This window comes from Panicum virgatum, chromosome 8K, assembly GCF_016808335.1.
Source record: "Panicum virgatum strain AP13 chromosome 8K, P.virgatum_v5, whole genome shotgun sequence".
NCBI lineage: Eukaryota > Viridiplantae > Streptophyta > Magnoliopsida > Poales > Poaceae > Panicum > Panicum virgatum.
The window spans coordinates 32,360,392-32,372,061 of NC_053143.1; the positions used below are offsets into that span (position 1 = coordinate 32,360,392).

Sequence of the window (11,670 nt, forward strand, 5' to 3'; positions counted from 1 at the left end):
GTGTAGCCCACCTGGCCACACAGGGGACGGGATTAAGGCGCGGGGCGCCATGCGCGGCGGCGACGGCGACACTGGGGTGGCGGATGTCGCCGGTGCGCAACGCCCGGACTCCTAAGGCGTGCTATGGGCCAAAACAACGTGCGCAAAGGATAGAGGGATGGCTACTGGTGCTCACCGGGGTGCAAGGTTGCCGACGAAGTCGTGCAGAGGGCGCGACGGCGCGGACCGGCGGCGGAAACTCGGCGTGGTGGTCGCGGGCAGGTCGATGTGGTGATCTCCGGCTCCTGGTCACCTCGATTCGGAGCGTGGTGAAGCTGTGAAGAAGCTACGGGGTTCAGGGCGGCCGGAGTACCAGTGGAGGCGGGGGATTTCGATGGCGTAGGTGCTCACCGGCGGCGGGTCATGGAAGGAAAATCCGGCGCAGCTCGGGCTGGGCCTTCGATCCGGCGTCATGGAGCGGTGCGGGATGGCGAGACGGAGCAGGTGTGGGATCCTGGCGGGCGGTGCTGCAGTGTAGCGGCGGAAGCGCGGCGGCGCAGAGATCCCTAGGTGTGGTGGTGTGGTTAGGGTTTCTGGTGGCGCGTTGGTGGAAGATGAGGCGCAGGGGGGGTCGTGGGGTGAGTTTAAAGGGGCGCCGAGATCTGGGCATGCGAGCGGGGGAAAGGGATCCCCGGTGATCTCGCCGGCCGTTTCGGGCGCGGTTGCGCGGAGCCGGGAAGGGAAGGAGAGAGGAGGTCCTGACGGGCGGGGCCAGCTGTCAGCGGAGGTAGCGGCCGAGCGAGAGCGGGCAGGAGCGGAGTGGGCCGTGGTGCGAGCTGGGACTGGAATGTGCGGGGCGGGGTGCGGCCGCGGCTTGGGCCGAGCTAGCGCGGGCGTGTTGAGACCGGCCCAGAAAGGAAAGAAACGGGCGCGGGCCAGGGTGAAGCAGGCCGGGGCGTGGGCTGGAGCCGGTGGATTTGCTGCGGAGCGGGCCGTCCTGCGGGCTAAGGTAAAGGGCTGGGCCGAGTTTGATTGGTTTTGGATTTTTGGATTTCTATTTCCCTTTCCTTTTCCAAAACTAAACAAAATCTATTTGAATTCAAACAAAGTTCGAATTCAACAACCTTAGACACACAAGCAGAAATAAATGCTTCAGCATGAATGCAACATTAAAAGTAGACCTATGACAAAATTTTAATTACTTGAGAACCAAAATTAGATTTAATGTCATCTAAGCACAATAAACCTTAGAAAATTTAAATAAAGCCAATTAAATTTATTAAAAAATGCTGGAACTTAAACTAGGGTGTTACAGGTGCAAGTGGAGAAGAGTGCCGACAAACCCGGCACTTCCCCCGACTATCTCCCTCACTCTCGTAGAGGTACAATTTGGAGAAGAGCACCGTTATCGACACCCCTCCTGAGTACCTCTACCCCTAAACTCCCCAAGGTGACTCTACACCTCAACTGAGAACTCAAGAGAAGAGTAAATGTGTTGTTGTGTGGTGTGTGTTCTAATTCTCACCCCTCCTCTACTATTTATAGGAGGAAACCACCAGTCATTTGCCCGGGGATTGAGCCAAACTGCCATGGAGGACCAACCACACTCTGTCACGTGTGTACTGAGAGGCGGTGGGGCCCGTGGGCTGTGACTGTTCGGCCCAATTTTTGGTCAGAAGGCTGCTAGGTATACCCCATGTCATGTACATGTGTAAGGGCCTGTCTTGAGTCCGTTTGGACGCTCTGGTGGGCCCGCTGATCCTCGTGAATGTGCCTGATTCGTCGAGAAGATTTTGCCTCGGATTGATGACGCGTCACCTTACTTATGGGCTGCATTCTCCTCTCATTTCCAAACATAAGCAACTTGCACACAAATGTAAACCAACACTTTGTGGAATTCGTTAGCAATAACTCCTATCACTAGTGTTGATGCTCGTCTTTTATGCGCTCATGCAGGAGCTGATAGCTTGCTCTGAAAGTTGGGTTTGTATCTTGACGCTTGAAGCCTGTTTTACCTGCATTTCTGCCTGAATTCCAATATAATAATATTTTCAAGAGGAAACGTGAAATTGGCTCTTTCTGGATAACATAAGCAGGTATGAGACTTTATTCTCATGATTATAGGCTCAAGATGACGCTTGAAATAAGTCGCTAGCGAGCGTCAACAAGATCCCCCACAATTAATTCTTTGCAGGTCCTTGAGTAAAGGCTAGAACTAAGGCGGACCCGACTTCACATGATATGGCACCTGCATACAGATTATTCTAAACTTCACCCTTACCTGTGAATTTTGATGTGTTTACTATGAATTGTTTGGGAAGTTGAAGAGTGGAATGGTGCTGACTTCAGTTTCCTCCACTTTTCTGCCATATGACTGGAGTTTTGAAAATATTTTTTGCAAAGACCAACTATAACTTCGCCATAGAATCTCTCATGTTGCTCATTGTGTGTGTATATATATAGTAGTACTATATTGTACCCTGGGTACTGAACAGTTAATTAGTTAATTAGTACCCGAACCCAACCCGCCCGACCGGACTCGGTCTCCGCAGCGCACCTGCCCCCCGTCCGGTTTTTGTCCCTCGCCGGTTCCTCTCTCCCTCTAGTCCGCACGGTTTTTTTTCCTTCCCCCATACCCAGCTCGTAATAGATCGTGAAATAATTTGGTTTTCAATTTCTCGTGACTCCACCGTCCAGCGGCGTCAGTTCGAGCTCCACGAGGTTGCTCCGCTCTCGCTGCCACCGCCCCAGGGTCGGTTCCGCCGCCGGCGCCCCAAGGTCCGTTCCGCCGCCACCGCCGTCGATCGCCGGTCGGAGTCCTGCGACCCGATCCACCTAACGTGCGGGAACTCATCCATTGGCTCAAGGTCCCATTCAATCCTTTCCCGTCGATTTCTGTTCGGAATCCACGCCTGACTTTTCCTCTGATTTTTGGGTGGTTATTGGTTTCTTGTTGTGGAGAGGCATCCCGACATCCTGCATCTGTTTTGAATTGAAACACCAGTTCCTGTTTCAAAAAAAAAAGAAGAAAGAATCAGCAGATCCGCTCCAAGGTCCGTGTGATGAGGCACTCAATCGGGTCAGAGGTCACAGATCCCAACCGGATCAGGCTGTAGATCGAAGACCAGCTGCTACTCCAGCGAGATCTCCCAGCAGCTCAGAGAAAGAAGCTAGCGGCGGACCCCGTCCTCCTCTCGACGGCTGCGCCAGGCAGACAACGACACAGACTACGGGCGTGATTGGGACGATGATCTGGGCGGATCAGGTATGGCACGACAGCCTCTTTTGTCCGACTCCATGCGATGCGCGGCAGGAGCAACCCCAGGCGTCGGTCCCCAGCATCCCAGGCATGGCTCATCCGCCTCCATGAACAGACATCCAGGTTAGTCCCATCTTCATGTGCCCCCATCGCTAATCGAGTGTTTTGTTTTCCCGTGTAAAATATCTGAACAGCAGCCTCTCATTGGCTACTAACGAATCAACACGTTCTCTTTCAAGACCTTGGTGCAAGTTCAAGTGTTCTGTCCACACACTCAACTCCCTCACCGGCGTGCACGCGGAGCCTGACGGCCAATGGGTCATGGCCACTGTCGGCTAAAGAGGTGCCCTGAAGACGAAGATAAATTTTATCAAGCCATCCAATAATCATCTGCATGTGATGAATTGATTAACATTCCTAATTTTGCGCGTGCAGATCCATGTACACCTTGGCATTCAGCTGTGGAAGTGCTGGAGGTATCTCTGGGAGTCTGAGACTGTGAACCTGCTGCTTCAATTATATTCTTGATTTCTGTGTTGCTTAAAAGGTATCAGCAAGGGGGGAATGATAGATTCATGCTCTAAATTATTTGCTAGGGTAAACATGACCAGCCTTTTGGGTGAAATAACTATTCCTGTTATTTTGGTCGATTTCCCTTGGAGGTGACATTCATTTTGTAGGCTGTGGTTCAAATTAGATTGTAGGTTGTTGTTGTCATTGGTAGTTGTGTGATCATTTTTCGTGCTTCCTTGTCTCAGAGCTTTTCACATTTTCCTTCCATGTTTTTGTCAGTGTGTATCACACCTGACACAAATGTACAATGTTGATTTGCATGAAGGATTCACAGCGGAGGTTGATGTCCAGGATGCCCATTTGCTGCTGCTCGTTCCTGCCACCATATGGGATCCTGGCGGGGCAGTATGTTGACACTTGAGAGGCAGAGGTGGGGGGTTCGAGGCGGCCACATCACATGTAGGTGCATTCGGTGAAATTGTGGAATCCAGGTGTAACAGATAGCAGCTATAGCATAATATTTTGATTTTGGGATCATTTTGCTGATTCCCCAGTCTAATTTTCTAGAGCGGAGGCCATCACGTGCTGGGATGTTCCTGCTTGATCATGCGGCTTCGAACAGACAAGTCCCTCAAATGAACACCGATGGACAAGTAGCGTAGGCCATAGTCCAGCACATGAGCCAGGTAGGTGACTGTTGACACCATCGTTTATTGCATTTTTATGTACGAGTTTTTAACCGCTGAACTTGGTGATGCTGACCATGGTGTTCCTCTGCAACGACACTGGCATCACCTGTGACCATGCTGGCTGCATGAGATTTTCGAGCTCTGGGATGGCAAGTTCGAGCTGCTGTAGGTCGCTCTAGCGGCCGTCATGTTGCATGTGGAGCTAGCCTTGTGCAAAGTGTGAAGATTCGATCTTTGTGATCATAACATGTGGATTGTGTTGACAAAATCTGTGTGTTCAAACTGCAAAATGCTAGCTTTGATGACCACTGAAATGATCATGTTGTCACCACAATTGTACTCAAGTTGGAAATTTTAGCCTTTTATACATGGTAGAGACAAACCAGCCATTGATGAATGAAACAGATACTGGTTGTTACGTCAACAATGTGAGAATGTAAATTGCTAGCTTTTCCGAGCCCAACTGCAATGAATGATAGTAAAAAAGGACTTGTCACAACTCAATTCAAATAAATTAGTGATTATGTAGCACAGTATTAAAAATTTCTTTCAACGAGCCGATAAAGTTACCAAATCAAACAAGTTTGCAAGCCCTTGGATCCGGTTGTAACAGGCAACCAGCCACGACCCCCCACGACGGAAAAAAGGAAAAAAAATGGAAACCGTAGGACTCCCACGACCCCAGGTCGGGAAAAACAAAAAAAACGGAAACTGCAGCGACAGGAAAACCGGAGGGAAAGAAAACCGCGCGCCCTCTCGTGGCCCACGTGGGCTGTCGAAGGATGGGGGTGGTCGAGTACTGAATAATATTTTAGTATCCAGGTAACTATTAGCGGAGTTCTATATATATATATATAGTAGTACTATACATATTCTCACCAAGGCATTGCTTCTTTTCACTCTACTTCTAAGGATAGCATATGTGGAGCTCATGGTAGGAGAAATAGAAGCATGCACTTGTGTCACATATATTGCAAAATCAAACAAGGAATCCATAGAGATGACAAATCAAACAAGCTGATCAAGATCGTGCGCATATGTGGAAGGTGGAAGGAGAAAATGAAGTACTCCTTTTATGGATCTCTCTCCCTTTTATTTGGATAACATGAGGACATAGCTATATTATTATATATATTTTTTCTTTCTTGGACCTTCATGTGTCCAATTTTTTTTTCAACACTGGGACCTTCATGTGTCCCTATTTTTTTTTGTCATGCTTCTTGGGCATGCCATCTTTCTCTTTTTTTTATAACCCATGCCTCATTTGAGAGATACTAGAGAAAGAAATCATTAAACATGGAGTTTTATTTTGTGGATGGATAGAATGGCATAGCTAACTTCCAGTGTAGAAGTATAGCTGGTGGAGTGCACTTGATCTTGATCAAACAAGTATGAAAGACATCTCACTAGGGTCACAAAGTTTGATGAAGCTCAATGCAACAACAAGGCTCATATGTGTAAAATGTATTTCATGAAGATCAACATATGGCTTTGGTAGGACGAACACGAGGAGTTGTAAAGCTATGGAGGTTTTCTTTTTTATAAAAATTTTCCAGACACATAAGCAGATAAAGCAAGGATTCTTCCATCAAACCAAATCTCACTAGTCAACAACTTAACAATTATGGGTTCCCTAAGATATGATTCACAAACTCAGACTTAGCAAAGAATAAAAAGTATGCAAGCCAATCATAGAGAAGCACAAGACCAGAGGATACCCCTTGAGTTTAATTTTAATGATTAATCGAAAATTTCATTTAAACTCATAGGTTGGGGAGAGTGAGGGTTAGAGTGCACAAACCATTGCGATGAAGACGAGCGGGGCTAGTGCTAGTCAGCCAATCCTGGGGTTCCACTACCCAATACTAGCTCTGATTCATCTTGACCTTTTTGCATTCTGGTTTGTTCGGTGTTGCGCACATGTTGTGGGAGATCTCGAGTGTGTATGCTTGAAAGTTTCGAGAGATCTCCTCCACACTTTCTCTTGTACCTGGTGCTTATTCAGAAATGAAAATATGGAAACAAACTAATGGCTCTACCGGTTTTAAGAACCAGGGAGCTCCAAAATTTATTGAAACTAAAATTTAATCTCACCAAAATACTTACTCAAGCAAGGCTGAATTAAGATTGCATCAACATGGGTATGTTGTGCAACATTAATCCAAAACCTTGGCTTACCTTCCCACTAGAATTCAGCTCACTGATTCACCCATTTAGATTTGATTTTTCTGCTGGGGTTAGTCCACATATGCAACCAATATCTATACACGTATTAACTCTGAAGTTCATTAATCAAACTTGACACCATGTCAGTTTAACCAAAGAAGACATTTCAACCTAAGCACCATGCTTAATTTAAAATGCCTATGAATGTATGTTGCAGCATACATTCAAACCAGAGAATACAAGAACAGATAAAGGAAACATGATTGAGCTTTATTCAAAGGGAGATAATCATGAGCACGAACCTGGTGATCCTCGGGCAACCTCCCGGCAGGGCTTTGTTTAATGTCAAAAGCAGGACATTGAGAGTGCTTACCATGATGGTTTGTTGATGAAGAGTTCAACATTGTCACCATGGTAACTCCTCTCTCTTTTTTTTTTCTTTTATGGAGCAAGGAGCAAGAACCAACACCATTTTCAGACCAAGATAATGAATTGGCATGAGAAGAACTTACTTGGGGTACTCACATACCTCCCCCCACACTTGGAGTTTGCATTGCTAGGCAATAGAACTTCAAGTGCATGGAGTTCAAGTCTCCTTCCGTAGTTGTTCGTCCACCAAGACATATCGAGGCGTTGTAGTCGGTGTAGCTCACAAGTTCGTAGGCGTTGTCTATCAGCCGTTCTCTTTGATCTTCCCCTGGAATGGTTAGTGACGAAAAATACCCAAAGGAAAACTATGTCCTAGAACATGCTCTTGCTTTTTATTGAGATTGAAATAAATAAGTAAATAAATAAATAATAATCCGGGCTATCTCCCGACAGTGCTTTGTTTTTATGGTCATAAGCTCAACCATGATAACTCTTGCAGCCATCATTGGTGATGAGTTATTGTTTCACCACCAATTGTTGCAGCTAGCTACAAGGTTAGTGCCGCGGTGCATCCACAAAATCTGCAATGTTTACGATAAACGAATGCATCTACAACCACCTCCTAAAGATTTTGCAGGAAAAGGCCTTGGAGTGATTGCAATTCTCGTGTGTGCGCGGGGCACTAAGTGTGTCTGACTCTGGAGTTGTATTGAATGAGCATGATTTTTGTGGCATCTCAAGAGTGAAGTTCCCATGCTCATTTGAGGAATCCTTTTCATTGGACTCCAGAGTCGGCGCCTCACAGAATTCCAAGGCCCATTGATTCTCCATCTCAAGAGATTCATTGTGAAAGCTTGATGTTGATTCTCGATCATGGTCGAGAACAACATATTCCGGGCCAGCGGGAAGAGGCTCAAACTCAGTCGAGGATGATGATGATCGTTCATCTTCACAAGAGTGAAGGCTATCTTCCGAGTTGTACTCTTCAGAATATTCTGCAACTCCAAGAGAACAGGCTCGGATGGTGCAAACAGAGATGAATGCATCATCTCCTCAACTGTGTTTTGCTGGGGGAAATGTTCAGCCATGGAATTTTCTGAGCAAGAGGTGGTAGTGGCAGAAGCGGTTCCCCTAAGCTTTTCATCTAGGCTCCCTTAATGAGATATGAGAAATTTGTCCAGTGGGTAGCCTAGGAGAAGATCAAAATAGAGGATATCATAGATTTAGAAATTTAAGTGCACCTCAATTTTATCTATTGTGATAGGCACGTCCCTTGCGATCCCCCGACATTCAAAGAAGAGTCTGGATGGACTTTTAAAATACTTGTCGGTTGGGGTTAAAGGCTTGTTACCCACAAGAGTATCCAACAAGCACTCGGGAATGATGCAAACCTCAGTAGCAGGGTTATGAAGAGCTTCTACGGCATTTCCCTTCATAAAACAAGGGATGGTCGTGGAGGTTGGGCTGATCCGAATTGCTTCGGAAGTACGCCTTGCCTCCTTCGACCAATCCACTGTAGGTGTATGGCAGAAAATTTTATCGAGTGTCTCATAAGGACACAACAATTCCGTAGACTTCTCGTGCTTAAGATGATTCGAGGTGTTTCTGATGTTCCCTGAAGGGTCATCCTTGAATCAAGAAGAGAACTCCAAAGGTTGAATTTCTTCTCCCTTCGGTGTTCGTGGTTCAGGAGAGGGCTCAACAGATGAATATTGGGATGTGGAAGATGAAGGCTCAGATTCGGGTATTGAGAGAGTCTCGTGGCTCGACGTGGATTCCTACCGGTGGGGTTCACTATAGTCGGTAGCGAAGAAAGAGTTTTCTAGAAAGCTATCGAGGATGTCTCTTCCTCCCGCCGGAGTTGTGTGCGCGAACCAACTTCCGGTTGCGACGTCAAGCTCTAGGGCAGATTTCATGTCTAAACCTGAGTAGAAGATGTTCAACGATACATCCTTGGGTATAGACTAGTCTGGGCTAGACGCCAAAAGGCGTAAAAATCTAGCCCATGCTGCACCTATAGACTCCTTCTCTAACCGTGTGTTTGGTTGCGGGAACAATAGATTGCGTTGGATCCAATCCGGATTTTGGGGACGGAGCCGACACATCCATTGTTTGGTTGCACTTCTGATTTTGGGGACGGAGTGAACCCATTTCATGTTTGGTTGAAGGAATTGGGAATACGGGTTGGATGGCATGATAACACAGTTAATGAGGGTCCTACTTGCCACCAATGGACCCCACCTGTCAATCTCTCACATTTTTCTTTTTCTTTTTCTTTTTTTTTTCTAACCCTTATCTTCTTCCTCCTGGGGGCACCGCGCCCGGACCCTGTGCCCCCGGCAGGCCCCCCTCCGGCAGCCTGCGCCTGACCCCCGCCGCCGGCCGAGCTGCACGGCCCCCGCCGAAGCCGGCCGCCTGCGCCCGGCCCCCCGCCGCCGGCCGGGCTGTGCGGCCCCTGCCGGCCGAGCTCGCCCCGACCCTCCGCCTCGCCCCGACCTGCGCGGCCCTCGCCGGACTCGCCGGCCTGCGCCCGGCCCCCCGCCGCTGGCCTGCGCGGCCCCCGCCGAAGCCGCCCCCACCAGAGCCGCCGTCCGAGCCGCCTCCCTCGCCGCGGAATCGGTCGTCGCCGGTGGAGGCATGGACACGGTGTAGTGCGTGGTCCACGCCGGCGGAGGCCGTCCAGCGCGGCGGCACGGCCTGCTGGACGGCGAGGCCTATGCGTGGCGCGGCCGGCGCGGCCGGGTCGCGGCGGCGGCCATGGGCGAGCGCAGTGCGAGCGGCGGCGGCCATGGACGTGCGCTCCTGGCGTGCGGTCGGGGCCGTGGGGCCGCTCCCCTGCCCGCGCGAGCTCCTGGCGTCCGTTCGTGCTACTCGTGAGTGATTTTTTCAACCCGAGCGGAGCGGCTCCGTCCGCCGGATTTCGACGGACGAGCGCAACCCGCATCTTTGACGGATATTCTGCTGGGGTTGGTTCCATCCCCTACTCAACTCCTATCCAAACAACAAAAAAATGGGTCGAACCCGTCCGGGTTGGTCCCATCACTCCAACCAAACAGACGGTAATTGCACAAAACTAAGGATGTCAGTTGGTAGGGAGTCTATGTGTTCGGTGAGGGAGAACAAGTAACAAAAGTCATCTGGAAGTTTTTCCCAATCACCGGTCATATTCCCTATTGTGCGGGTGTACCATTGCTCCGCCCTCTCTGTAAGAGAGAAGGGAAACAATTTCCACCGCAAGGCTTCATGTGTCATGCCAATGATTTTCAGGCTCGAACACAGTTCCTCGAATTCTTGCAAATGGTCATAGGGATCTTCATGAATTTCTCTAGAGAAGGGTCGTTTCCGAACCGTGGCAATAAAGCTAGGGTCGAGTTCATAGCTAGATGAGGAAGGTGATGACGGCTCAGAGAACTCGCCCTTAGGAGCAGAATGGTTGTGGATAGAAGGTTGCTCCGTGATATCGGGGGTGAAGATAGCAGAAAGGAAATAAAAAAGGATGGTGAATACATCCCATAAGATAGAGAAACTTTTAAAGGATAGCTTCTCCATGGGTAGCGGGGGTAGAGGTAGAATCAAGGAAATGAAAAAGATACGAGCACGACTAAGTCCGAAGATAATGTAGATACAGTTCCCTGGCAACAGCGCCAGAAAGCTTGTTGGCATTTTGTAACGTCACGAATAAAATCAGCAAGCGCACGGATACCGCTGTAGCTTTCACCCAGGAGTATTCCAGGATATCGTATCCACTGAGGAATATGAGTACACTATCTATGGGTTTAGGCTCATCCAAGGATACACACACTTGTGTAGGAGGGATAGGACAGAGAGGACTTCCAAAGATCTAGAATCTACGCTCAGAAGAAGAGATAACTTCACCTGCTACTTCGAGCTACTGGTTTCTACTGTCTTAAACAAGCCAGTTGCTTTGGTAATAATGCTCTATCCTATAACCAAACATGGAGGGTTACTAGGGCTCGAACAGAGCTGTCACCACCTGCCGGCTACCTCTCAATCCATGGGAATATAGAACAACTGAGTGGTAAAGTCTAGCCTAGACACCACATCTACGCTATATTGTACTAATCCTAACCCTGGCCAAGATTATCCTTCTCTATCCGGAGTCTTAAGCTAGGATCAAATGCTACTCTAAGCATACACTCAGTTCAATAGACGGCAGAATAAATAACTTGCGACTAAACTCTAATTCTAAATAAGAAAGTCTCGAAAACTTGCAATCGAATAAGCATCCGTCGAGGTACAAGCGGAGAAGAGTGCCGACAAACCCGGCACTTCCCCCGACTATTTCCCTCATTCTCGTAGAGGTACAACTTGGAGAAGAGCAACGTTACCGGCACCCTTCCTGAATACCTCTACCCCTAAACTCCCCAAGGTGACTCTACACCTCAAGTGGGAACTCAAGAGAAGAGTAAATGTGTTGCTGTCTGGTGTGTGTTCTAATTCTCACCCCCTCCTCAACTATTTATAGGAGGGAACCACCAGTCATTCGCCCGGGGATTGAGCCAAACCGCCATGGAGGACCAACCACACTCAGCCACATGTGTACTGAGAGGTGGTGGGGCCCGTGGGCCGCCGACACATGGTCGGCCGACCGTGGGCTGTGCCCATTCGGCCCAATTTTGGGTCAGAAGGCTGCTAGGTGGATCCCCATGTCATGTACATGGGTAAGGGCCTGTC

At 48.7% G+C, this 11,670-nt stretch overlaps 1 long non-coding RNA gene across 2 annotated transcripts; it reads left to right on the plus strand.

The window, feature by feature from the left end:
* Positions 1-2,632: 2,632 nt before the first annotated feature.
* Positions 2,633-4,858, plus strand: LOC120646260. 2 transcript variants are annotated; one of them, XR_005664341.1, is made up of 5 exons: positions 2,633-3,361; positions 3,478-3,581; positions 3,674-3,785; positions 4,077-4,242; positions 4,319-4,858. It is a non-coding gene; the product is annotated as an uncharacterized LOC120646260 (long non-coding RNA). The 2 variants fall into 2 exon arrangements; XR_005664340.1 differs by having other exon boundaries at positions 2,647-3,361; positions 4,077-4,210.
* Positions 4,859-11,670: the final 6,812 nt, after the last annotated feature.